Raw genomic sequence first — 23,915 nt, forward strand, 5'->3', positions numbered from 1 at the left:
TTTCTTGTCAAAATTCTGTCTCATTCATACAATTTTTTTTCATAATCCTCATGTTTTCAAATTAAGGCTGGAGTCACGGCCGGGGGTAGAGGAAGTCACTGAAGAAAACATAAACATCTTTCTGGGGCAGCAATTTGACTGAAAAGGAGGGAGAAATATTCTTTATAGTAAAATAAACATGCACGGATCATGGAAGAGAATGTAAAATTGATGTCAGTGTTAAAAATAGGGCTTGAAGCTTCAAAGCAAGGTCACAGTCGGGGTGGGATGCTGCGGGCTGGGTTATATATCACATCTTCTCTGGCCGGAGCAGTGGGTGGGAACGTTGGAGCAGAATGGTCCATGTGGGTCAAGGTTACCGCTGCTTGGCCATTTCCCAGTCAATTCCCCCATGAACCTAGTGCACAGGGATCCTGGGTGGCCTACCCAGAGGCACTGACTTATGTCGCAGCTACAGAGACAGGGTTCAGTTGATCATCCCAGAAACTTTATCACAGGTGTAAAAAGCTGATATTCACACCACACCATGCAAGCTTCATGTGAAAAGCTGGTATTCACACCACACCATGCGAGCTTCCCGTAAAAAGCTGATATTCACACCGCACCATGCAAGCTTCGTGTAAAAAGCTGGTATTCACACCACACCGTGCAAGCTTCAGCCATAACTGGCAGCATGGACACCTGTCACTCAAGAGCCATCCCCTCCCAGGGTGTGGGCTTCTAAGATTCAGACTTCAAATGGCAGAAACTTGAAGCTTCTCTTGGAGCTATTACCTGCCACCGGATTCAATTACTTCGGATTATCGGCACAAATCAGTGAGACACTGTCAATCCTAGGCTTTCAGACAAAAGCTCGTTGGCTTAAGCACTCATCACATACATGTGAAGTATCACAATACATGAACCAAGCTCCTTGCTAAGTAGCCTAGCACAGCATTAAACCCCCAATCCTCTTGCCCTGGTATCTTAAGCTGCAGGTGTATGCCACTATGCCCAGCCCATTGGTCCCATTCGTTGTATTTAAGATTTATTTATTTATCAGGTATACAGTGTTCTGTCTGCGTGTATGTCTGCAGATCAAAAGATCTCATCATAGATGGTTGTGAGCCACCGTGTGGTTGCTGGGAATTAAACTAAGGTCCTCTGGAAGGGCAGCCAGTGCTCTTAACTGCTGAGCCATCTCTCTATCCTGTCTTTTTTAAAGTTTTAAATTGTGTTTACTTATGTGTGTGTGTGTAGGCACGAGAATGCCACAGAGCAGGACAGAGGTCAGAGGACTTTGGGGAACTTTCCACTATGGATTTCCAGGGAACACGCTCAGGCCATCAGGATTGTCAGGCAGCATCCTTACCCAGTGAGTTCTTCCCTCCCTCCCTCCCTCCTTCAGTGCTGGGGATCAAGCCTAGCACCTTAGGCCTGTGAGGCCAGTGCTCTACCCGGGCTTAACCGCTAGCTTTCATCTATGTGATCCCAAGGCTCCTGCTTAGAACACTAGCCTGAAGTTGTTTACGTTCATTTGCTCCAAGCCCAGCCCACTCAACCCCTGAAATGTCTCAGGCAATGGCTACTTGCTAGAAAAACAGCCTACACTTCACTGCTTTCCAAAGGACAGGCAGGGTACCTCATTCAAATATTTGTCTCAGCACACAATAGGAGAAAAGCCCATGGGGGCGGGTGAGTCACCCCTGACTTCAGAGCTCCCAGAAGCAGGAGGCCTGTCCTATTCTTTTGTTGACGCTGAAAGTGAATATTGATTGATTGATTTTTGGAATTGTTTTTAGACGACAAATAAGGGAGAAAGTGGGGGACTTTGGAGGTTTTCCCCCCAGAAGGAATGTCTCAGGAAGCAGATTATCTGAGACCAATATCCTGGTTGTATGGACTTCCTTAACCAGCAGCAGATCTGCCAGGAAGAGGCACACCTGAGCAGCTTTGCTCACACACCCCGCTCACCTGGTTTTGTCTCCCCACTTGAGGTTGCCCTGTGCCACTGGAATTGAAAACAGGGGGCACTAGATTCTAGGGGACTTCTGGGGCTGGAGAGATGGTTCAGCAGTTAGGAGCACAGACTGCTTTTGCAGAGGACCAGAGTTCAGTTCCCAGCAACCCTGCCTTGATCTGATGCCTCTGGCCTTTGAGGGTATATTACCCCCTCCCCAACACACACATTAAAAAGTGGGGGTGTGGTTTGGTTGCCTAGAATATACAAAGCCCTGAGGTCTGTCCCTAGCAATGAAAAAAAAAGAAGTGTTGGGGAAGGCTTCAGTAATTAGCACCACAGGCAAAAAGCCAGGCTGGTGCCCGAGCCCCGGGTTCTGCTGTCTGAAGTCTCTGGGTCATCCGTAGAGCTGCCTCTGTTTTTGTTCTGTTTTTATTTTGAGACAGGGTTTCCTGTCATCTAGGCTGGCCTTGAACGGTCTACGTAGACAAGGGTGCCCCCAAATTCTGGCATCATAGAGTACGCCACTATGCCAAGCTTATGCGATGGTGGGAAGGGACACAGGGCTTCTGGCATGCTAGGCAGACACTATCAACCGTGCCCCCCACCCCCAGCCCTGACCTGAGTTTCTCAAACAGCACAATGGAGCATGCACATGCAAACAGCAGAAAAGCTCCCAAGATGAAATCTGCTCTTGACAAGAGCCATTCATAATCTTCACTCCTACTTTCAATAGCACAGAGCAGCAAGACCACAGGAGACCCAGGTTCCCAGAGAAACAAAGCCCATCCGAAACCCTCCGCCTGCTCTGTGAGGCACACCTGGCCACAGCACAGGTCAGTCACGTGCCTCAGAGCAACCACCATCTAGAACCAGCCGGACAGCCAGTCAAGAGGACGGTGCATTTGGACAGCCAGGGCTACACAGAGAGACCCTGTCTTGAAAAAACAAAACAAATTTATTTATTTATAAAAATGTATGTGTATATGTATATGCTGTGTGTACAGGTACGGTGGAGGCAGAAGGAACAGTGGATCCTCCGGAGCTGGACTTACAGGCTACCGAGCTTGCGCTGTCCGTGGTGGGTGCTGGGAACCAAGCCCTGGCCCTCTGGAGAGCAGCAAGTGCTCTTCATCACTGGTTCACCTCTCCAGCACCCAATTCATTTTGATTATTTTATATGTATATGGTGGTGAGCCACGGCACATTAAGTGGGGGTCAGAATACAACTTCTTCTACCTGTATGTGTCTCCGGGTCATCACGCTGGCATCTTTGGGCAGCATGACCTTTACCTGCTGAGTCAGCTTGCCAGCTCAGGGGAGCCTTTTCCCTTGGTAGGGCTCACCAGCTTGGTTCGGCTTGCTCATGAGTAAACCCCTAGGATCTGTTGCCTATCTTTGGCTTCCCAATGTTCGGACTGCCATACACACCAAGTTTGCTTTTTGTTTGTTTTGTTTTGCTTTTTGAGACAGGGTTTCTCTGTGCAACCCTGGCCGTCCTGGAACTCACTCTGTAGATCAGGCTGGCCTCGAACTCAGAGATCCACCTGCTTCTGCCTCCCCAGTGCTGGGATTAAAGGCATGCGCCACCACAGCCTGGTTTATTTCTAAGTGTGGGTTTGGTTCTTTGGCTCCAACTTGGGTAAAGTGCGCTCTGCTGAACTATCTCCCCAGCCACTGAGAAAGGATCTTTACATATATAAGTTTAAGGACTAAAAGTGACTTCTTCATGAATTACCTGAGTGGCCCTAGGCAGGGACAAGTCTAACAAGAGAAAAAGCCACACAGATGGGAGGAGATGGCCATAGGAGGACAGAGGCAGAGACAGGAATAATGGGAGTCACAGCTGAGGGCCACTTGGAACCACTGGCTGCCCAATGCAGCAAGGTCTCCCCTGGGGTTTGGAGGACCACACGGATGGACACACGTGGACAGAGTGACACAGATCTGCTAGAACCTTGACTTCAAACTTCTGGTTCCAGACAAAAATCCATTCGGTAGAAAGCACAACACTTTTGTTCCTTGGTTACAGCAGCCCCTTGAACCAATACAACATCCCTACAGGACTTAAATTGACAAGCAGGTTCCCTGACCCAGCTCTCTCCTCCCTCTCTCCCTCCCTCCCTGTTTCTGGCCTCTCCTCTCTTCTCTACCCCTATTGCTCTCTACCTACCCCCTCACATTTTCTGTAATGGAAGCAATTTTCCCACCAGGAGTACTGCCTGGAGCTCCTGGTGGGAGCTGCCACATGCATCAACCAACCACAGATCACACCCAGCACAGGAAGCCGGAGCCCCTCTAAGGCACCCCTCTCCAGTGGCAGCCTGACCCTCACCCATCCCCAAAGCTTTGAAGGCTTGCATGCACACTCAACCAGCAGGGGAACTTTCTTAGGCTCCAGGGACATCACTGAGTGCTGGGGGGGGGGGGGGCAGAGTGAGCCATATTTTGGTGTACCCCATATAGAAAGTCACACACAGTAGTGTTTGGCTGCAAAAAAAGAGCAGGGAGGTTCCCGGGGTTGATGTTTTTTCCACCTTGAAACTGGCAGCATTTCTGATATGATGGCTGGGGATTTCCATGGGCCACTTCAATGACCATTCAGTTTGAGGGCTGAACGCAGGACCATGCAGAGATCTGCAATCTGCGTGCTGTTTCGTTGCTTCAGAGGCACAGTTTCCAGAACAAAGCTTGTGCTTTTCTCAGTGCCCAAACAAGCCTGGCTCCTGGTGTCCTGCAGGCTGGCGGCTAGTCATTCATCACTGCAACACGTGCCTTGCTACAGGGCTCTCCTTGCCCATTCTCCAGGGGCACTTGTCTTTGGGACCTGCCCTAACATCAGCCCTCTTGAGAAGCACGCGGGTTCCCTGGGGAGTGGCGGAAGGTTTCCTACTTAATGAAACTTTTGCTGGGGCTCTGGACCCACAGAGACAAGCTGAGGAACTGCCCTCTAAACAAACAAACAAAAAAATTTTTAAAAAGCAGCCAAAGGGGAATTGCTTCATACATTGTACATTCACTTCCCTCTCCTACTGAGCAGATGAAGAAAAACACAGAGAGCAGGAAGCAACCCCTCACCATCCACAACCACTTTGGCTCCTCTCCTTGTGGACCCCTGTCCTGTGATGACCCTCCCAGGCCCATCCCCAGAAGACTGTGCTTTCCCTACCTGCCTTGGCACAGTCCCCAGTCCTGACTGATCTCAGTGAGCATCCTTACAATGCAGCTCAGCCAGAGAAGGGATGAATCTGCCACAGCAGATTGCTCAGGCATGCTTTTGCATGTAAAACGGCTGAGTTTGTAGGGGAAAGCCCCATGGTTGAATTAAACTGCCAAGAACCCAGGGGCACTGTCAGGAACCGGTGGTGTCAGGGATGAGAACCCAGGATTCGATCCTTACTTTGAAATCCCTCTGGAAGTAGTGAGTCACTGCCTGACCAGGAAACATTCCTGCCCCCGGCCCCACCCCACCGTCTCGCAAAGACACACTCATCCCACATACATGCGAGACTGTGCCCCAAGTCTCAGGGGTCATTTACGCATTAGCTTTTTTGAGTCCTGGTTCAGAAGCTCCACGGACAGCTTGGCAGGGTTGCAAGCTGACAGTTCCCCGCTCTGGGCAGAGTCTGAACCCAATGGAAACGGCTCAAGAGAACCTCGGATTCTATCTGCAAACTGGGGGAGTTTTAAGGGAGCTAGGTGAGGACCCAGTGTGTGGGCCCTTCACACGGTGACGTTGGAAACTCCATCCCCAGCCTCCACTTCCACCCTAGAGCATGCATGTCCTTGCCAGCCATTAGTCCCTTGCAGGGTCTCTCCTTGCCCAGGGTCTCCATCTCTCTGCTAGGAAGTACATAGCTACCTTAGCAGCGAGCGCCTCTAGCTGGGGACCCACGAAAGGCCATCCCATTCCCCACTATCTCTTAAGGATGAGGTGCAGAGGAGGAAGCCTAAATAAGAACAGGAAACTGAATTAAAAAAAAAAAAGAGCCCCATTCAGGCTGATTTACCGGCAAGAGTATTTTAAAAAAAAAGTCCGGAAATGCAAAACTGGAGGCGGTTTTGCTGCCGTAACCCCTGCTCAGCCGCAGATCTGGAGAGTGATCTCGCCCTCGGCTGGGTCCAAAACTCAGCGGGGTGGCACCAGCGGAGGGGAGAAGGAGGGAAGGAGGGTCCAGAAACTTCTGTGTCTGTCCCTAGGCAGCCCTGACCCTCTGTGAAGAGGCTGGGAGGATCGCTGAGCCTGGGTGCAGAGGATCTTGACATGCCCCGTCCCCGCGCTTGGCTTGGCCATACCTGGGTGACCCTGCTAGGGCTCAGCCTCACTGCTACCAAGACCAGGGAGCCTGCACTATCCCAACACTTAGAATGCAACATGCACACCACCATCGGGCCAGGAAGCCCTTGGTCCCTTGATCGGGGCGCTCAGGGACAGGCGTAGTGGAGATGCTGGCACAGGGAAGATGCTGGCACAGCCTCAGGCCCAGGTCCCGGTAGACAAGTTCGGAAGGGATCCACCGTCCGCTTGCCAGGCGCCAGAAGGCGTCCAAAGTCAGGGCGCACAGGCTGTGCGTGTTGGGACACGTGGGAGAGCAGACCCCTCACTGCCTTAACCACCCCCAACCCGGTCTTTCTTCATACTCTGTAAAGCATTCCGTGGAGAACACTTACCGGTCCCTCAGTGGAGCAGCTGAGCCCCTCGGAGCTGGCAGCCCCGAGGCTGGGCGCGAGTGAGCTAGAGGCGGGGCGCGTGGCTGAACAGCCCGCCCACTGACAACCCGCACACTCCACTTCCCACTTTGTTTCCTTTCTACAGATAACAGGAAAAACAACGAGTCCCCTACCCCTAACCCCCTCCCGCGCAGCCTCTCCAGCCCCGCCCACAGTCCAGCGAGCCCTGCAGGGGCTGCGTAACAGGTGCCTCTGAACCAGGCAGCAGCTCGTGCTGTTTAAAACTAAAGGCTTCTTTTGAGGCAGAGGCACACCGTCAGAACCACCACCACTGTCACTCAGAAAACTACAAAACCAAAAAAAAAAAAAAAAAAAAAAAAAACCCTGACAGACCGGGATCTCTAGAGGATGAATGCCTGCCGTCCTAGGCACCCAAGAATTTAATGCAGACAACCACGCAAGAAGGAACCAGAAGAATGAGAGAGACAGCATGGAAATCTCAAAGGTCCTTTAAGAACATTAGGTAGTCAGACGGTGGTGGCACACACCTTTAATCCCAGCACTAGGGAGGCGCAGAGGCAAGCAGATCTCTGTGAGTTCCAGACATAGTGAGTTCCAGACCAGCCAAGGTTATCTAATGAGACTCTGTCTTCTTTCAGAATTATCTTGACTTCCTACCTCTCTGGGATCCTGTGCAGGACGGTGAACCTGCCTAACGAACTTGATCCTTTTCAACTCGGGCGGACCTGGAACAGAACTCATTCTGTAGAGCAGGCTGTGTCTGGCCTTTGACGATGGGTCTGAAGGCCCGTGCCACCATGCCCAGAGGAAGCTCTTATTCTTATCATTAATTATGTTGGTGCTGAGGGTGGAACCTGGGGCCTTCAATGTGCTAAGAACCAGTTCTACCATGAAGCAAGCCCTGCTCCCATAAAGTAGCCAGTATCGTTCCTATGAACAAATAAGACAGATGCCCCAAGTCTCGGAAGGGTATTTGGGACTGGGCTGTTCACGTCTGGCTGATGCAGAAGCTCCGCTGATCCAGGACGGTGGGGTTGGAGGATGGATGGTCCTTGCTCCTAGCCTCTCTTGAGACTGAAGAGTGAATACAGGAAGTCCTGGGTGCAATCCCTTGTACCAGATAAACCAAACATGGTGGTATGCGCCTATTATCCCAGCATGCTGTAGGATCAGCACAAAGTCATCCTCAGCTCTATAGCAAGTTCAAGGCCAGCCTGGGCTGCATGACATCTTTTATCTTATGGTTACTGTAGAAGTGATGAAACATCATGACCAAGGCAACTTGGAGAGGAAAGGGTTTTTTATTTATTTATTGGTTTTTTTGAGACAGGGTTTCTCTATGGCTTTGGAGCCTGTCCTGGAACTAGCTCTCGTAGACCAGGCTGGCCTCAAACTCACAGAGATCTTTCTGCCTCTGCTTCCCAAGTGCTAGAATTAAAGGTGTGCGCCACCACCGCCCAGTGGAAGGGTTTTTAGTTGTCTTACACTGCCGTATCAATGGTCATCACCAAAGGAAGTCAGGACCAGGAACTCAAACAGGACAGGAAGCTGGAGGCAGGAGCTGATGCAGAGACCATGGAGGGCTGCTGCTTACTGGCTTGCTCAATTTGCTTTCTTATAGAAGCCAGGACCTTCAGACCAGGGTAAGCCACACCCACAATGGACTGGACCCTCCCCGATCAATCACTAATTAAGAAAATGGCCCCCAGGTTTGCCTACAGCCAGGTCTTAAGGCGGTGTCTTCTCAGTTGAGGATTCTTCCTGTCTGATGACCCCAGCTTGTATCATGTTGACATAAAACTGGCCAAGACAGCGGACCCTTTCTCGGTCTGACACACAAATGCATCACTGTTAAGCCACAACCTTTCCTTTCTTGTTTATCCCCAAGATTGAACTTTAATAGAGACATCGCAATGTAAAATATTTTACAAACCTAAAAAAGGCCCGCAGCCTGACAAATTCACAAACACGCTGCGGTCTCCAGCTGTAACTGGGTTGCACTGCACCAGTAGCCTCTCCTGGGCCCTCCTCACAGTGCCAAGCCTCAGTGTTTCTGCACGACCCCTTCAGTCCTGGCCTTCAACAGCTACTGAGGCTGCACCTTCAAAGATACCTGGCCCCTCACAGCACCGAGTCTCAGCAGCTCTCCATGACCCTCCATGCCTTCAAAATTCGTATCAGCTGGGTAGCTCTTACACTACCAAGTGCAAGATATAACCCTGGCTGCCTTTGAACCACAGGTCTGTGAGCTGACTCTCAGGAAACACTTCCCAGGTTTCTCAGTGATACTGGTCTCTTTGATCACCGCTAATTTCTTAGTTCCAGCTGACCCACATCAACTGTCCCAGTAACACAAAGGCTTCACGTCAGTGGTGCTGGTCTTTCTTGTTAATCATGGCTGACTCTGCAGCCCCAGCTGACCAGAACCACAGAATCCTAAATCAACACTGCAAGCAGCCCTGATACTCTTTGAACTTCCCTCTGAAGCCTCACAAGCCAGGCCTCCACCTTCTGCCCTGCTCTCAACGTTCCACTCTCCTACAGAGCAGCCCGCTAGGCCCTCCACACTCGACGGCTCTTCCAGCCCAGAGTTACAAAGTCCTTCCATGATCCTCCCCGAAACATAGTCAGGTCTATCACAGCAACACCCCCACGGCTGGTACCAACCTTTCTTAGATTACGATTGCTGTGACAAGACTCCATGACTGAAGCAACTTGGGGAGGAAAGGGTTCGTTTGGTTTCACCCTTCCACGGTACTGTTGAGCATCGTAGACGTCGGGACAGGCACCTGGAGGAGCTGATGCTCACCTGGCTTGCTCAGCCTGCTTTCTTATAGAAGCCAGGACCACGGGCCCAGGAATGGCACCGCCCACAATGGGCTGGGCCCTCCTCCATCAATCACTCATTAAGAAAATGCCCCACAGGCTTGTCTACAGCCAGATCGTGTGGAGGCATTTTCTCAGTTGAGGCTCCCTCCTGTCTGATGCCTTTAGCTTGTGTCAAGTTGACATAAAACTACCCAGGACACCTTGTTGGTTTTTGTTTTGTTTTGTTTTAAAAAAGCTGTCTCGTAACTGGAGTAAAGATAGTTGCTACCAAACCTGACAACTTGAGTCAATCCTCAGACTCACGTGGTGCAAAAAGAGGACTCCCGAAAGCTTCCTCCGAAGTTCACGCTTACGCCCTCATCACCATCTCTCTCCCACACACACGTGCAAACAAACATAGAAAAAGTCTTAAATGGGTCCGTATGGGGGACAAGAGTGCAGATTATGCCTTTCCTATGCAAGATGCTGCCATGGACCAGTAAGTGTGTTTCCGTTCTCCTCTTTGGTCTCCACGGCAGCCCAGGACAATTAGTCTCACCATTAACAAGGACACTCTGTCTCTATAGGAGGCCACAGTCAGTAAAGGTCCAGCTTGGCCCAGATCCTCATGCCCCTGACTTGTTTTGTTGTCATTGTGAATCTCTCCGCCTAAGAAAATGCCACCTTCCTCAAAGCCCAACAACGCCCTTCTTTATTGAAAGCCTAACCACAGGAAACTGAGGGTGTCCCTCCTTTTTTCTCGGGGTGCCAGAAAACTCAAACTAAATTTGACATTTGAGTAGATTCATCCTCATTCCTCAAGTTCCTGATAGCGTGGCCTCCTGCCTTCCCCTCTCTGGTTTCTGATCTCTCTCTTGCTCTATTTTTAACTGCTGTCATGTGTGCTAGAGGAAGCTATCTCAACTGTAAATACAATGAATTGGTTATGGTGGATACCTTACAGCAATCCAAGAGAAGGCGGTACTCTCGTCATGGGAAAGCCACTGCTGGCGTCTCACGTGGGTCCTGTTCTCTGGAAGCCCTCTGGCCCCACTTGATGGGAGAGAAAGGAAGTCCTAGCCTGAAGAGTGGACAGCCGGCTGGCACGGGTCTTCAAACTGTACCCTTGGGTTCCCAGAACCTTCTCCTGCAGAATTTCCCCTCTGAAGCCAACCAGCTTCCGCAGCTCTCCCGGATGTAGCAGAAAACAACCAGTTTTGCTCTGCTCAACCTCCAGTGGCTTCACCATGGACACCCACACATAGCCGCAGGCTGGGTTATCTCAGGGCAGCTCCTCTCAGCCCCGGGCACACAGGTGGGGCAAGAATGAGAAGCCCTTCCCTGCACCGCCTGTCAGGATGCCCACCTTGCTGCAGACCCCATCCTGCCAGGCAGGGCGGACACTACCCAGATCATGACTGGCCCTCTAAGCAAGAAAAGCACGGGAACCAAAGCTGCGTTTCAGTTAAGAGCAAGACTCTTCTTGCAGCCGACGGGCCTGGGCTGCAGCTGTGGCTCTGAGTAACTTCAGGCAAATGACTCCACCTCTCTGTGCCTTCCTTTTTCTTCCTGTTATTTGGCAATGCTAGTAACAGGGTTCCGCTTTTGGAACGCTCTGTAGGACTAAATTTTAATACATATAGACTCTTTATAATGCAGGCTCCGGAGATGGTTCAGCGATAAAGAGCTTGCTGTGCAGGTATGAGGATCTGAGTTCAAATCCCCAGAATCCACATACAAGCCAGACAGCGGAGGGCACAACTATAATCTCCATGCTCACGAGGTGAGATAGGAGGCAGAGAGAGGAGAATCCCAGAAGCTGATGGGCCAGCTTGTATGGAGTACACAGCAGTGAACAAGAGACTGTCTCAAAATGAGATGAAAGATGGTGACAGACATCTGAGGTTGTTGTCTGACCTCCACACGTGTGACATGGCATGCGTGTGCCCCCTGACATATACAAATATCTACAGACATGCTTCTATTTGTGAAGCATTTGAAACCGTTTCAAAAGATGTGGTAACAGTTTCCCCAGAATGTGTTTTTGAGTAATTATCATCATCTTAGCCATTCTAGAACTGTCTTTGGACCTTACAGGATTGGGCAGTTCTGCTCTAGAATTCGGTTCTTTTTAATGGTGGCAATGTCAGGTGTTTGATACATCCGTAGATCCGGTCAGCAGGTTTCAAACAAGCCCCGTGGTGCAGGTCTACCATACTGGCTACTTGAGAGGCTGAGGCAGGAGGATTACAAGCTTCGAAGCCAGTTTGGGCTACAGAAGGAGCTCAAGGCCAGCTTGGGCAATTTAGGCAGACACTGTCTTGAAATATAAACGAAGAAAGGGTGGGAACTGGGGACATAGCTTAGTGGTAGAGTGTTTGCCCTGACATGCTCAGCCCCACTCCACACCAGTTCAATCCTCGCTGTGGTGAACACAACACAACACAAAACACCTACACACACTCCAAAGTCCCAGGTCACCAGGTTCAAATCCCAGCCACCACTCTGTGACAGCCTTAGTTTTCCCCATCTCTGGCTGGGGGACTGAGACTGTACTAGGACTAGCAAGTGCAGGCTAAATCCATGGCTCGGCTCTTGGTACTGAAGCCAGGCATCAATAGTTAGTTTCAAAAGATGTGGTAACAGTTTTCCTAGTCCAGGAGTTGGGGGACCTGTGGGGTGGGGTAAGAGGCTGATGTGGGGTTCCAGAATCAGGAGACTTCTACCCTCATACCCTAGGACTGACCCAGGATCTGTAACACCAACTCTTTGCACCAAAGTATGTCCTGCGCTGGGGTGCAGACTAAAAAGATACAGTGTCTGACTGTAAGCCAAGGAGACCAGGAGGGCCCTCTGAGGTCAGGGCTTTAAAAAAACAAAAGAAACCAAAAAACAACAGCAGCAAAACCACCCTTAAAACTTTAAAAAAAAAAATTCTCTCTGTGTAGCTCAAGCTAGCTTTGAACTGACAGATTTGCCTGCATCCCGCCCCCCTTCCCACCACACACGGAACAAGAGCTGGACCTAAAGACATGTGTCACCATACCTGGCTATCTATTTTATTGGATTAATATGCTTATCAGCGCCACAGTGCGTGTGTGGAGGCCAAAGGACAACTTTACTGGAGCCAATTCTCTCCCTCCACCACGTGGGGCCTGAGGATCAAACTGCGGTCATCAAGCCTGGTGGGAGGGTCTTTACCTGCTGAACCCTCACGCCAGCTCAGAGGTCAGAAACCTTTGAGCAAAACCACAGCCTCAATAAGGTGGGGGTCATGAGGGTGTTTAAGTCTACAGCAGCCCAGGCTCTGAGAAGGCCCCCAGGGCAGCAAGCTGGAGCGTGGAGGCAGCAGGGGGGCTGTGAGTAGACTGGAAACAGCATCAAGGATGGGGAGGAGACAGAATAGAGAAGCTTCCAGTGGCCAAAGCTAGAACAGTGTGCGCAGTGAGCCGTACAATAAATAAAGTACGTTATTTGTAAGTCAGAGCAGAAACTGAACATCTAAGCTGGGCGGTGGTGGCACATACCTTTCATCACAACACAGAGGCAGGCGGATCTCTGTGAGTTTGAGGCCAGGCTGATGTACAGAGCGAGTTCCAGGACAGCCAGAGCTACACAGAAAAACTCTGTCTTGAAGAAAGAGAGAAAGAGAGAGAACAGGGAGACAGGGAGACAGGGAGGGAGGAAGGAAAATAAAGGAAAGAACACAGAAATGGAAACCTTGGCCAGGCATGACGGTGAAAGCCTCCTAATCCCAGGTGGAGTGTGAGGCCAGGAGTTCAAGGCCATCCTTGGCTACCACAAGAAAGGCCAGCCTGGACTAGCTACGTATTGCATTGGAGGCCAGCCTGGACTACGTGAGTCCTTGTTTCTAAAAGAAAGAAGGTGGGAGGGAGGCAGTGGAGAGATGGCTCAGGGTAAAGAGCTTTTGCTGCTCTTACAGAAGGCCTGGGTTAAGTTCCCAGCACCCATATGGAAGCCCACAACCTTCTGTAAAGGGATCAGACACCTTCTTCTATCCTCTGCAGGAACCAGGTGTACACACACATTGCAATTACATGCAAGCAAAACACTCATACACATAAAGCAAAAATAAATAAATATTATTAGCTAAAAGGAGGCCGGGTAGTGCGGCGGCAAGTGCCTTTAATCCCAGAACTCAGGAGGCAGAAGCAGGCGGATTGCTATGAGTTTGAGGCCTGGTCTACAGAGTGATTTTCAGGACAGCCAGGGCTACACAGAGAAACCTGTCTTGAAAAATAAATAAGTAAATAAACAAATAAAAATGTCTTAAAGATAGAAGGGAGAAAGAGAAGGAGGGAGGAAGAACAGTTAAGCCTTCTCCTCAGATCAGGGAATCGTCTTGACACTGTTTGACCAGGAAAATCCGTGACTGTAGCAATCTGGGCTCCAGTGGCTTCGGGCTGCCATCAGGTGCTCATTCGTGTGCCCCCTTATCTGTCACAGGAAAACCGTGTACACAGGATGCCAGTGTGTGGGCATGGCCATGGCACCCCTCCGCTGTACTGGCAAGGCTGTGTTACAGTCCCAGTTCAACGCCTTCACTTACCCGTGATCGCCTGCCTAAGTTGACACAGGCTGGGTGGCATTCACTTCCTGCTGCCTGGCACCCCAGGTACAGAATTCTCAGCCCCTCCTCCAGCACCATGTCTGCCTGCATTGCCACCATGCTTCCCAGCATGACATAATGGACTAAGCCTCTGAACTGTAAGTCAGCCCCAGTTAAATGTTTTCCTTTATAAGAGTTGCCGTGGTCATGGTATCTCTTCACAGCAATAAAACCCGAACGGAGACAGCTCTGTTTCCAATTCTGAGGTTCTGAGAGAGTATTTCTTTTTCTTTTAAGAGAAAGGAATATGTTAAATTGAATGTCTGGTTATTGGGATTCTGCTGCTGCTGGTGTAATAAGCCAATTAGACCAAACTAATAAATCCAGGTTTATTCCAAGCAAGCATCCCTGGGTGGCCCCAGAAAAAATGAGAGAACCATCAGGGGAAACCATGGGGTGGGGGCTTTTAATACCCTCTGGGGGTGGAGCCGCAGATGGCAGAGTTTCTTGGGGGCAGAGTCTGGACTGGACTGAGACAACTCCACTTGGAGTGGAGCCACCCGAACATTCCCCGCTGTGGGCATACGGATGCCAGGGGCTGGAGTGGAGTGGAGCGTCCACTTGAACAGAGTATAATTCTGCCTTGATTACTACTGTCCGGAACCAACGATCTCAATTGCTACGGATATTAGTGGGGTGCTACAGTTTGTTGGAGAAAATAGGAAATTATTAGACCAGGTAAGGGGCAGTGGAGAATTCTGTTCTTGGCTTGGAGGCTAGCGCTACACGGTAACAGATCAGCTCGTTGGTCTCTTGGGACTTACATGTTGGGACAACCATTAAACGACTTAACAGCAAGATATGCAGGCTCTGATTTAACGTCCACCAGCCTTCCCAGGTGCTGTAAGACAAGCTTCAATTTCATACTGTCTGTTCAGGAAAAGCAAAAAGAGGAGTGGGGCGCAGCTTGCGGTACGGTGATTTCCCAGCATGCCCAAGGCCCTGGGACGCCGCTCTGCGGTCCAGTGATTACCCGGCATGCCCAAGGCCCTGGGACGCAGCTCTGTGGTAGGGTGATTACCCGGCATGCCCAAGGCCCTGGGACGCAGCTTGCGGCACGGTGATTACCCGGCATGCCCAAGGCCCTGGCTTTCATCTCTTGCACCACAATGATTAAACAAATTTTAAAAAGTCAAGCAAGTGTAGGGCCACCCTACCCAATACTTGGGAGAGATGCTGAGGCAGGAGGATGAAGAATTCCAGACCAGGGCCGGTCAGATGGCTCAGCGGACTGTATACATGTCTCACAGCAAGCAGGTGTTCTCCCATACAAAATAATATAAATGGATGTAATAAAAATAAATTTCAGGGAAGAGTTTTAAGCTAGCCTGGGCTATATCCCCAGTGCCATATTTTTAATTTTGTAAAGGAGAGTTATTTTTTCCCTATAGCCAGAGACTACCAAGGGTGTCAAATACCTACATGATTGCTACATGGCAGAAGCCACATCCTGCTTGTAAGTCGGTACACTGCACCTGGCAAGGGGACAGATTTATTTTCCTTAGGGGAATGAATGGCGAGAGCCATAGGGCCAAATGATTGACCACTGGTCCCTGTAAATGGGCCTGATGTCTTCTGGCAGCTGCATGCAGGCAAGCAATGGGTGGGGAAGTCATTTTCCAAGAAACGAAAGAAAAAACCCTTCCACCCCCATCCGGAACATGATTTCCTCATCCTACCCTTGAGCTGCAAGAGGCCTTAACTCTACTCCCCTGCTAGGAAGCCCACACCCCAGGGCCTGACCCACGGTAAGGTTAAAGGTTAAATGACAGGATTTCAAGGCGTTGGTACAGACAACTGGCAGGACTCCAAATAAAAACTGCAGAAACAGGGCTGGAGAGATGGTTCTGACCTCAGTAGCCAGGACAGTACTCACTGTTCAGCACAGAACTCACTCTGTCGGCCAGGCTGGCCTCGAACTCAGAGATCCACCTTCCTCTGTCTCCAGAGTGCTGGAATTAAAGGTGTGCTTCACCATATTTGGCTATTGCCCTGTATACATAACAACAACAACAACAACAAAAACCTACCAAAGAAATTTGAGGTAATCCACTAGAGTTTCCTGATAGGCCAAGATCTGAGAAGCCACATCTGGCAATGGAAGCTGTGACATCCCATCCTCAGGGACATGACTCTGCCAAAGCCCCAGTGCCAGGCTGCATATTGCTGTGGCAATTACAGCCCTAGGAGAAAAGCCTGAACAAGGAACTCTCGGGCAGAGCTGGGGAGAGTCACAGAGTGGCTACCTTCTCAGTGGGAGGGACCTGGAGATGCCATGCTTGCTGGCAAGAGAGTTGTGGAGTTGACCGGCAATGTAAGCACAGGCGACAGCTTGCGGCTAACATCAGAGAACAGCTTTCCACCCCACTTCCATGTCTTAATCTATAAACCAAGTTTGGTATGCAGTTAAAGTGACTGGTTGTTCATAAGGTGTGGGGGCCTGGGGAGCCGTCTTCGAGGACAGGCAGCAGACACAGGGGAGGGAGGTACAGGTGGAGAGGGTAGGCCTGCAATGGCGCCTTGGACACCGTCATTAGCTATTACTCCATCACCTCATGTCTGCCCCGGAGACATGGCTAATTTTGTGGTAGAGCACAACTAGGTTAACAAGGGCAACAGGAATGGGGATGTCTTAAAAAAGGAAAGGAGGGGCTAGAGAGGTGGCTCGGTGGTTAAGAGCACTATCCGTTCTTCCAGAAGACATAGGTTCAATCACCAGCAGCCGCATGGTGGCTCACAATTGTCCGTGGCTCCAGATGGAGGAGATCCAGCACCTTCTTCCAGCCCCCACAAGCACCAAGGCACACACATGGTACTCAAGCAAAACACTCTTACACATAAAATACCGATTACAAAATAATACAAAACTATTTATTAAGTCAGGCAGTGGTAGCACATGCCTTTATTCCCGGCACTTGTGAGGTGGAGCCAGGTGGATCTCTGTGAGTTCGAGGCCAGCCTGGTCTACAGAGTGAGTTCCAGAACAGCCAATGCTACCCAGAGAAACCCTGTCTCAACTACCCCCCACCACAAAACCAAACCAAACTACTTATTAGAGACATCTATCTATCTATCTATCTATCTATTTTGGTTTTTCTTGAGACAGGGTTTCTCTGTGTAGCCCTGGCTATCCTGGAACTCTCTCTTGTAGGTGGAGGCTGCTCGTTCATTCCCAGCTGCCCAGACTTGAAATAATCACTCAGAAACTGTATTATCTAAATCACTGGCCAATAGTTTAAGCATATTTCTGGCTAACGCCTACATCTTAAATTAACCCATTTCTATTAATCTGTGTATCGCCATGTGGCTGTGGCTTACTGGCTTACTGTGGCAAGGTTCTGGTGTGTCTGTCTCCTGCGGGTGGCTACATTGTGTCTCCTGACTCTGCTTTCTTTCTCCCAGCATGCAGCTTAGTTTTCCCCACCTACCTCTATTCTGCTAAGCCACTGGCTGAAACAGATTTATTCATTAACCAATAAAAGCAACACATAGACAGAAGGACCTCCCATTCACCCTCTGTAGACCAGGCTGGTCTCAAACTCAGAGATCTGCCTGTCTCTGCCTCCCAAGTGCTGGGATTAAAGGCGTGCGCCACCGCCTAGCTGGGTCATTCTTTTTTTAACGTGTATTGGTGTTTTGCCATAGGTGTTGGGCTCCCTGGAACTGGGGTTACAGACAATTGTGAGCTGCCAAGTTGAGCAGGTGTGCATGTGCTGTGTGTGTCCGTGCCTACTTATGTGCTGTTGTGTTTGTGTGTATGTACATTTTTGTGTTATATGTGTGTGTGCCCTGTGTGTGTACATGCCTACTTGTGTGTTGTTGTGTTTGTGTGTATGTGTCTGTTTGTGTTATATGTGTGTGTGCCTGTTGGTATGTTTCTTGTTTCTGTGTATGTGTCTGTTTATGTGTTGTGTATGTGTGCTTCTGTGTGTGTTGTGTATGGTGTATGTGTCTCTATGAGTGTATTGTGTTTGTTCATGTGTTGTGTGTATTTGCCTGTCAGTGTGTTATGTGTCTCTGTGGGTTGTCTTTGTGTATATATGTGTTGTATTGTGTATATGTGTACATTGAATATATATGTTTACATGTCTGTGTGTGTGTCTGAGTGTTGTATATGTGTGTGTTGGGCAGGGCCAGAACAGAATGAACTCACAAGGACACATTAGCTTCTAGCCTGTTAGCCTGGCCCCGTTTCAGGCAACTCTTCCCCATGTAACCAAGAGGCTAGGCTTCCAGCAGACAAACTTGACTCACTGCCAGAACTGATTGGGCCAGAATGGAGTCAGGCCTGACTCCAGTGAGGGCAATCCATCAAGTCCTTCCCAGAAAAGTGGACTTGGGACCAGGGTGAGGGACCCAGGGTAAGTCAGCTGGGCAGGTGTGGCAAGTGGGGGCAGGTGTTGAAGGCTCTTTGGTCTCAGTGGGGCAGGGTTTGGCCTCTTGGTGTCACGAGAGCAGCCTGTACCTGTACTCCTGTGACAGGCACATTTGACCTTTGTCCAGTCTCCTGCAGTTGGCTCCTAGCATCCTGGGAAATTCTGTAGCGGCATCTTTTTGTGGGTAGCGGAGGGCTGCTGGACAATCTCAGGATGGGGCTGACTGCCAAAGGGAACTAACTAGCCTTGTGATGATAGAGACTTTCAGCCCTGCCCCCACCCCTACTGAGAAGGGAAGACGGTCTAGATTTCAGAGCCACTCCCACACAAATACTCAAGAGGACAGCGAGGTATTTGGTGGTGTTTGCTTTGAGACAGGGTCTCATGTATCATAGACTGACCCAAACTCATTACAGAGCTAAGGAGGACCTTGAACTTCTGATCCTCCTGCCTCTGCCTCTGGAGCGCTAGCGTTTCAGGCTTCCTGTGTGCTAGGCAAACACTCTATCACAAGAGGGCAGTGTTCTCAGTTGGTCATTGGAATTCAAAACAAGACAAGAGAGTGGTCTTTGGGTAAACCCTCCCCTGACCTCACCTCTAGCCCTTCATTACAAGTCAGAAAGAGCAATGGAACATTTCCCAGAGTTCTCAGAGCTGCTCCAGCAAGCCAGCAGAACCTGAAGAGAGGACATGGACACTTGGCTTTTTACCCCCACTCTTCCAGAAACACTGGGGTCTGTGGTGGGCATCCAAAGGAGGGACACCTACTATAAGGTTCCCGTCCCTGCTCCAGCTTCAGGCTGATTTCTGATCGTAGCCTGGGGTGTAGACTGAGGCTGCGGGAGGAGAAGAAGGTTGATGTGAGATGGAGTCACACAGCCAGCCTCCCAGAGTCCCCCCTCCCACTCACTCCGCCCTGCCTGTCCCTGATGCTGATGGGGACTTGAAGGTCCAGGTCTTCCCAGGCCTGTTGTGTGCTCTGGCCTTTGAATTGCTGCTCCCTTTGTCTGGAGCACTCCTCTCTGCAACTGGGTACTCAGGGGAATCAGGCCCCCAATAGATGTTACTCAGTCGACCCCTTGCCCAGAGGGCCCCCACTTTGCCCCTGCCTGTGACTTGTTTTGCAGTAAATCAGTCTGGGTGCTGGCTCAGTTGCTCTCTAGAGACAGGGGTCTCCATGGACCAGGATGGGCTCCTTAGTCACCTGGTCTCTGCCTGGCACCCAGACAACATTGGAAGAGAATGTGCGGAGATGCCACTGAATGAATGAATGAATGAATGCTGTAATTTTGAATGGGCTGGTTAGGGGTTGTAGTCAATGAATATTAAGAAGAGGCCACCTCTAGCTGTTGCTCTTCAAGCTAGATTTTACCATCAGTGATTATGGAGCCCAGTGCTCACCCCTGACAGCAAGGAGGCTGGAGTTGTCTTTGTGTGTGTGTGTGTGTGTTACACACATTTAATGTTCATTTCTGGTGTCATCCCCTATCTCTCATCACCTTAGTTTTGGAGACAGGGACACTCCTTGAATGTGGAATTCACCAATTTGGCGACACTAGCCAACATTGAGCCTCGAGGCTCTGTCCCGGCCTCCCCAGCACTGGAGTCTCTGATGCCCACTGTACCCAGCTTTATTTGTTTGAAACAGGGTTTCAAAGGTAGTATAGCCTTGGAACCTGTCCTGACACTTGATCTGTAGACCAGGCTGGCCTCTGCCTCCTAAGTGCTGGGATTAAAGGCGTGTGCCACCACTGCTCGGCTTGTACCCAGCTTTTTACGTGAACGCAGGGTACAGAAATCAGATCCTCATGCTTTTGTCGCAAGTATTTTACCAGCTGAGCCAGCTCCCTTGCCTTGTACCAGCTTTTCACAGTGGTCTCTCGGCCCTTTGTGTCTCCAGGGAAGAGCCTGGTGCAGTGCTCAGCTCCTGAATCAGGAGCTTCAGTGAGAGGCCACGGAGGGGCACCCAGACGCCTCCTGACAGCTTCTGCTCTACCCCAAAGCCCACCCCTCTGGCCAGTCTGGGTTCCTGGGACCCCTAGGCTTCCTCCCCAGTGGCCTTCACCTCTACCCCAGTCCCTTGGTGAAAGCACTAGGGGCAAAATTCGTTGGGGGAGAAAAACAGGAAGTGGAGGCCAGAGCAGGGGTGCAGAAGTTCCCAGGTAACTGTGGCAGTACACCCCCACCCCACCCCCGCATGCCACAGCCCTATACGGAGTGCAGAAGTTCCTGGGTGACTGTGGCAGCACACACACACATACACACACGTATGTGCACACATAACACACACACCCCAGCCCTATAGGAAAGGGATTTGGGGGTAGCCCTAGTCTGACTATGGGCATGCAGTGGGGTTAGGCAAGCCCCTGTGGTGAAGGGCTTTATTTGGGGACCACATACCACACCTGTGCCTCAGTCTTGCATCTGACTTCTACCTCAGCGCCACACAGCTGTCCTGTTTCCAGAACAGACCAGAGAAGTTCATGCCCAGCCAGGGTTGCCCAGCTTTTCCCATGGCAGGGTCAGGGCTCCTCGCTCTCTTCTCAGACTTTGATTTCTATTTGTGGGGTGTTTTTGTTCTAGGCCTGTGAGTGCGCAGTGGGTGGGGGCAGGGCAGGGCAGGGTAGGGTAGGGCAGGGCAGGGCAAGGCAGGGTTGCTGTTTCTGGATCCATCTCAGTACTTGGAGAACAGGCAGCTGAGCAGTTGGGCCTGAGATTCTCGTTCCTGAGCTGTGTCTACCAGGAGGTTCAGGGGGCCCAGGCTCTGCTGGAGCCATGGAAGGGACGTCATCCAGAGGAAGAAACAGAGGAAGGGACAGCCTTCCAGACATAAGCTCGGCTCTGTAGGTTCTCGGCAGACTGAGAGACTCCCGTGACTTGTGACTTCAGGATCCTCCGTCCTGTGCCAGAGCTCAGGTAGCCCTAGTCTGTCGGCTTTACGCTCTGATGACTTAATCAGGCTGAGACCTCAGGCGGGAAAGGGACTCGGGTGGCCTGAAGGAGATGGTGAGGGTACAGTAGGTGAGGGTACAGTTCCCTACTCAGGCTTGCTTCCGGTCATGAAATCTGTTCACCCTGTTTGTTCCATTACAAGCCAAGAAGCCAGGCTTCTTTCTGGGGACCTTCCTCACAGGCCTTCCCCTGCCTGGGAGCCCTGAGGCCTCACGGCATTGGGATCACGCTGCTCCCGAGCCCCCCAAGCTGTGCCTAGCAGCACCCACCTTCCCCTTCGCCACTTGCTTTGGCATCCTGACCATCACTTTGGTCTCGCCAGCAGCCTCCAGACATTTAAGAGAGCGCTCAAGACAAGCACATCGAAACGCCAGCTGCCTGGGCCCTCCTGGCCTGGCCACTCTTATTGTCCCTCTTCCCATGGAGCCCTGCTGCCCAGGCAGTTCCCAAGGTCGAGAGCCTCGTGTCCCCGTGACCCCCATGCATCCATACCCACCAGCCCGTCTCAAGCCTGTCAAGCAGGTGGGATCTATTTCCTTTCCAGGCTTCTGTTCCCTCTTGAGGTGGCCTGGACCTGGCAGTAGGCAGGACTGGCAGCCATGTCCCTCTTCTCTACCCTCTTTGGATGAAGTCTTCCTCTGCTATGTTCTGCATTCAGGACGAGGAGGAAGGTAGACATTATAAGGGAGGCCCCGCATTTCCACGTGAGAAAAGACTTGGTCCCTGGTCCCCATGTAGAAGGGAACTATAAAAAATTAATATAAACTGGGTGGTGGTGGCACCTGCTTTTAATCCCAGCACTTGGGAGGCAGAGGCAGGTTTATCTCTGAGTTCAAGGCCAGCCTGGTCTGCGGAGCAAATTCCAGGACAGCCAGGGCTGCACAGAGAGACCCTTTCCTGAAAACAAAAACAAACAAAAGCTATGCACAAAGTGCTTAGAATAGCCCGGCTCCTGATGAGAACCCAAAACTTGCTCCTTCTTATTTTCTATTGCTGTCATCATTTTTTTGTTGTTGTTGTTTAGAGTCTCATGTAGCCTAGGCTAGCCTCAAACTGTGCATCCAAGAATGACCTTGAGTTTCTGGTCCTTCTGCCTCTTGGTTCAGCACTGTCCACTCTACTTCCTTTGTTGTCTTGTTTTTCAAGACGGGGTTTCTTTGCACAACAGCCCTGGCTGTCCTGAAACTTGCTCTGTGCACCACCACAACCCAGCATCATTCTAATTCTTACACGTCACACCCCATCTGGAAGGTGGGAAGACGGAAGCAGAGACCCAGCTGCATGCTGAGATGACAAGGCACTAAGTGGCCCAGAGTGTTGGAACCTAAGCCGGTTGGAAGCTTGTGCTCCGACTCGGCCCCTGCTCGTGCAGGTCTTTTTAGTTTGTCATCAGCTTTGGATGTCCACAAACTGCATCCTATTCGCAAGTCTGCGAAGCTTCCACCTAGTCAGGATTGGCCGAGGCTGGAGATTGCCCCCAAGACAGAGGCTGAGGTGGGTTTTCCCACGGGTGTGAGAGCCTGCCCCTGCTGAGCACAGCCCTTCTCTCAGGGTCTGGGTTCCAGGGAAGTACCAGGACTCCCCTAGTGGCCATGTGTAGTACTTCAGGTGGCACAGTTCAGCTCTGGAGGTACATGCGGTCTGCAGTGTTTTGTTTTGGTTTTCTGAAACAGGGTTTCTCTAGGTAGCCAAGGCTGTCCTGGAACTCATTCTGTAGACCACGCTGGCCTCAAACCCAAAGATCTGCCTGCCTCTGCCTCCTGGGTGCTGAGTGGGGTTAAAGGTGTGTTCCACTACACCCAGCTCAAAGGGTGCTTTCTGCAGCAAGTAAATACAGAATTCTTTCCCTCCGTACATCAGCCATTGGGGCGGGCCATACCATAAGCCCGCGCTGCTGACTGCAGCAGGTGTTGGCGTGCAAGGCTTGTTCTGAAACCGGTTCCTCTTTCCACAAACTTCCTATTTCTTACTTCCCACACTGCAAGTGACACACTATCCAGACTGTTCCCTTTGTGGGTGCTAGGCACAATGGCCCTGGTAACATTCCCCCCTCCCTTCACCCCTGAGGCCCTTACTGCCAATGGCCAGCTTCTAGAGCCCCAGCTGGACAATGTAGCTCCTACTGCCCTCTCTGCTGTAGTGACAGAAACACAAACTGGCTTCCCTTTTCCCTGTGCGCTGGCACGTACGTGGTGTGAGACCATTAAGGGTCAGGGGTCACAGGTTTGCCCCCATGCCTAGCCTGTTACTAAGGCCGCCAGGCATTTTACCTTGAGACGCACACAGCATTCTGTTTGGAGGGTACAGTGGTGACCAGTGTCCCTGACCTCAGGGAATATAGGTTCTCCCTCACCTCTTCTGCCTAGCTCTGACCTCCCTCACCCCCTTATGTGCATGCAGAGAATCTGCAACGTGGCCTCTTTTCCCCCAGCTCCTTTTCTTTCCTTTCCACAGAAGACAGGGCTTCTCTGTGTAGCCCTGGCTGTCCTGGAACTCATTTTGTAGACCAGATCTGACA

General features: G+C 50.9%; 1 protein-coding gene across 2 annotated transcripts in view; it reads right to left on the reverse strand.

Annotated features, from left to right (window-relative positions):
* The window catches only part of Pik3cd (phosphatidylinositol-4,5-bisphosphate 3-kinase catalytic subunit delta), a 42,951-nt gene extending 36,251 nt beyond the window's left edge, over positions 1-6,700 (reverse strand). For both annotated transcript variants that reach the window (XM_075946230.1, XM_075946227.1), the window contains exon 1: positions 6,611-6,700. The gene's annotated coding sequence lies outside the window, so the exon portion shown is untranslated. The remainder of the gene's footprint in view (positions 1-6,610) is intronic.
* Positions 6,701-23,915: the final 17,215 nt, after the last annotated feature.

The sequence above is a fragment of the Microtus pennsylvanicus genome, chromosome 13 (genome assembly GCF_037038515.1).
Source record: "Microtus pennsylvanicus isolate mMicPen1 chromosome 13, mMicPen1.hap1, whole genome shotgun sequence".
NCBI classification, from domain to species: domain Eukaryota; kingdom Metazoa; phylum Chordata; class Mammalia; order Rodentia; family Cricetidae; genus Microtus; species Microtus pennsylvanicus.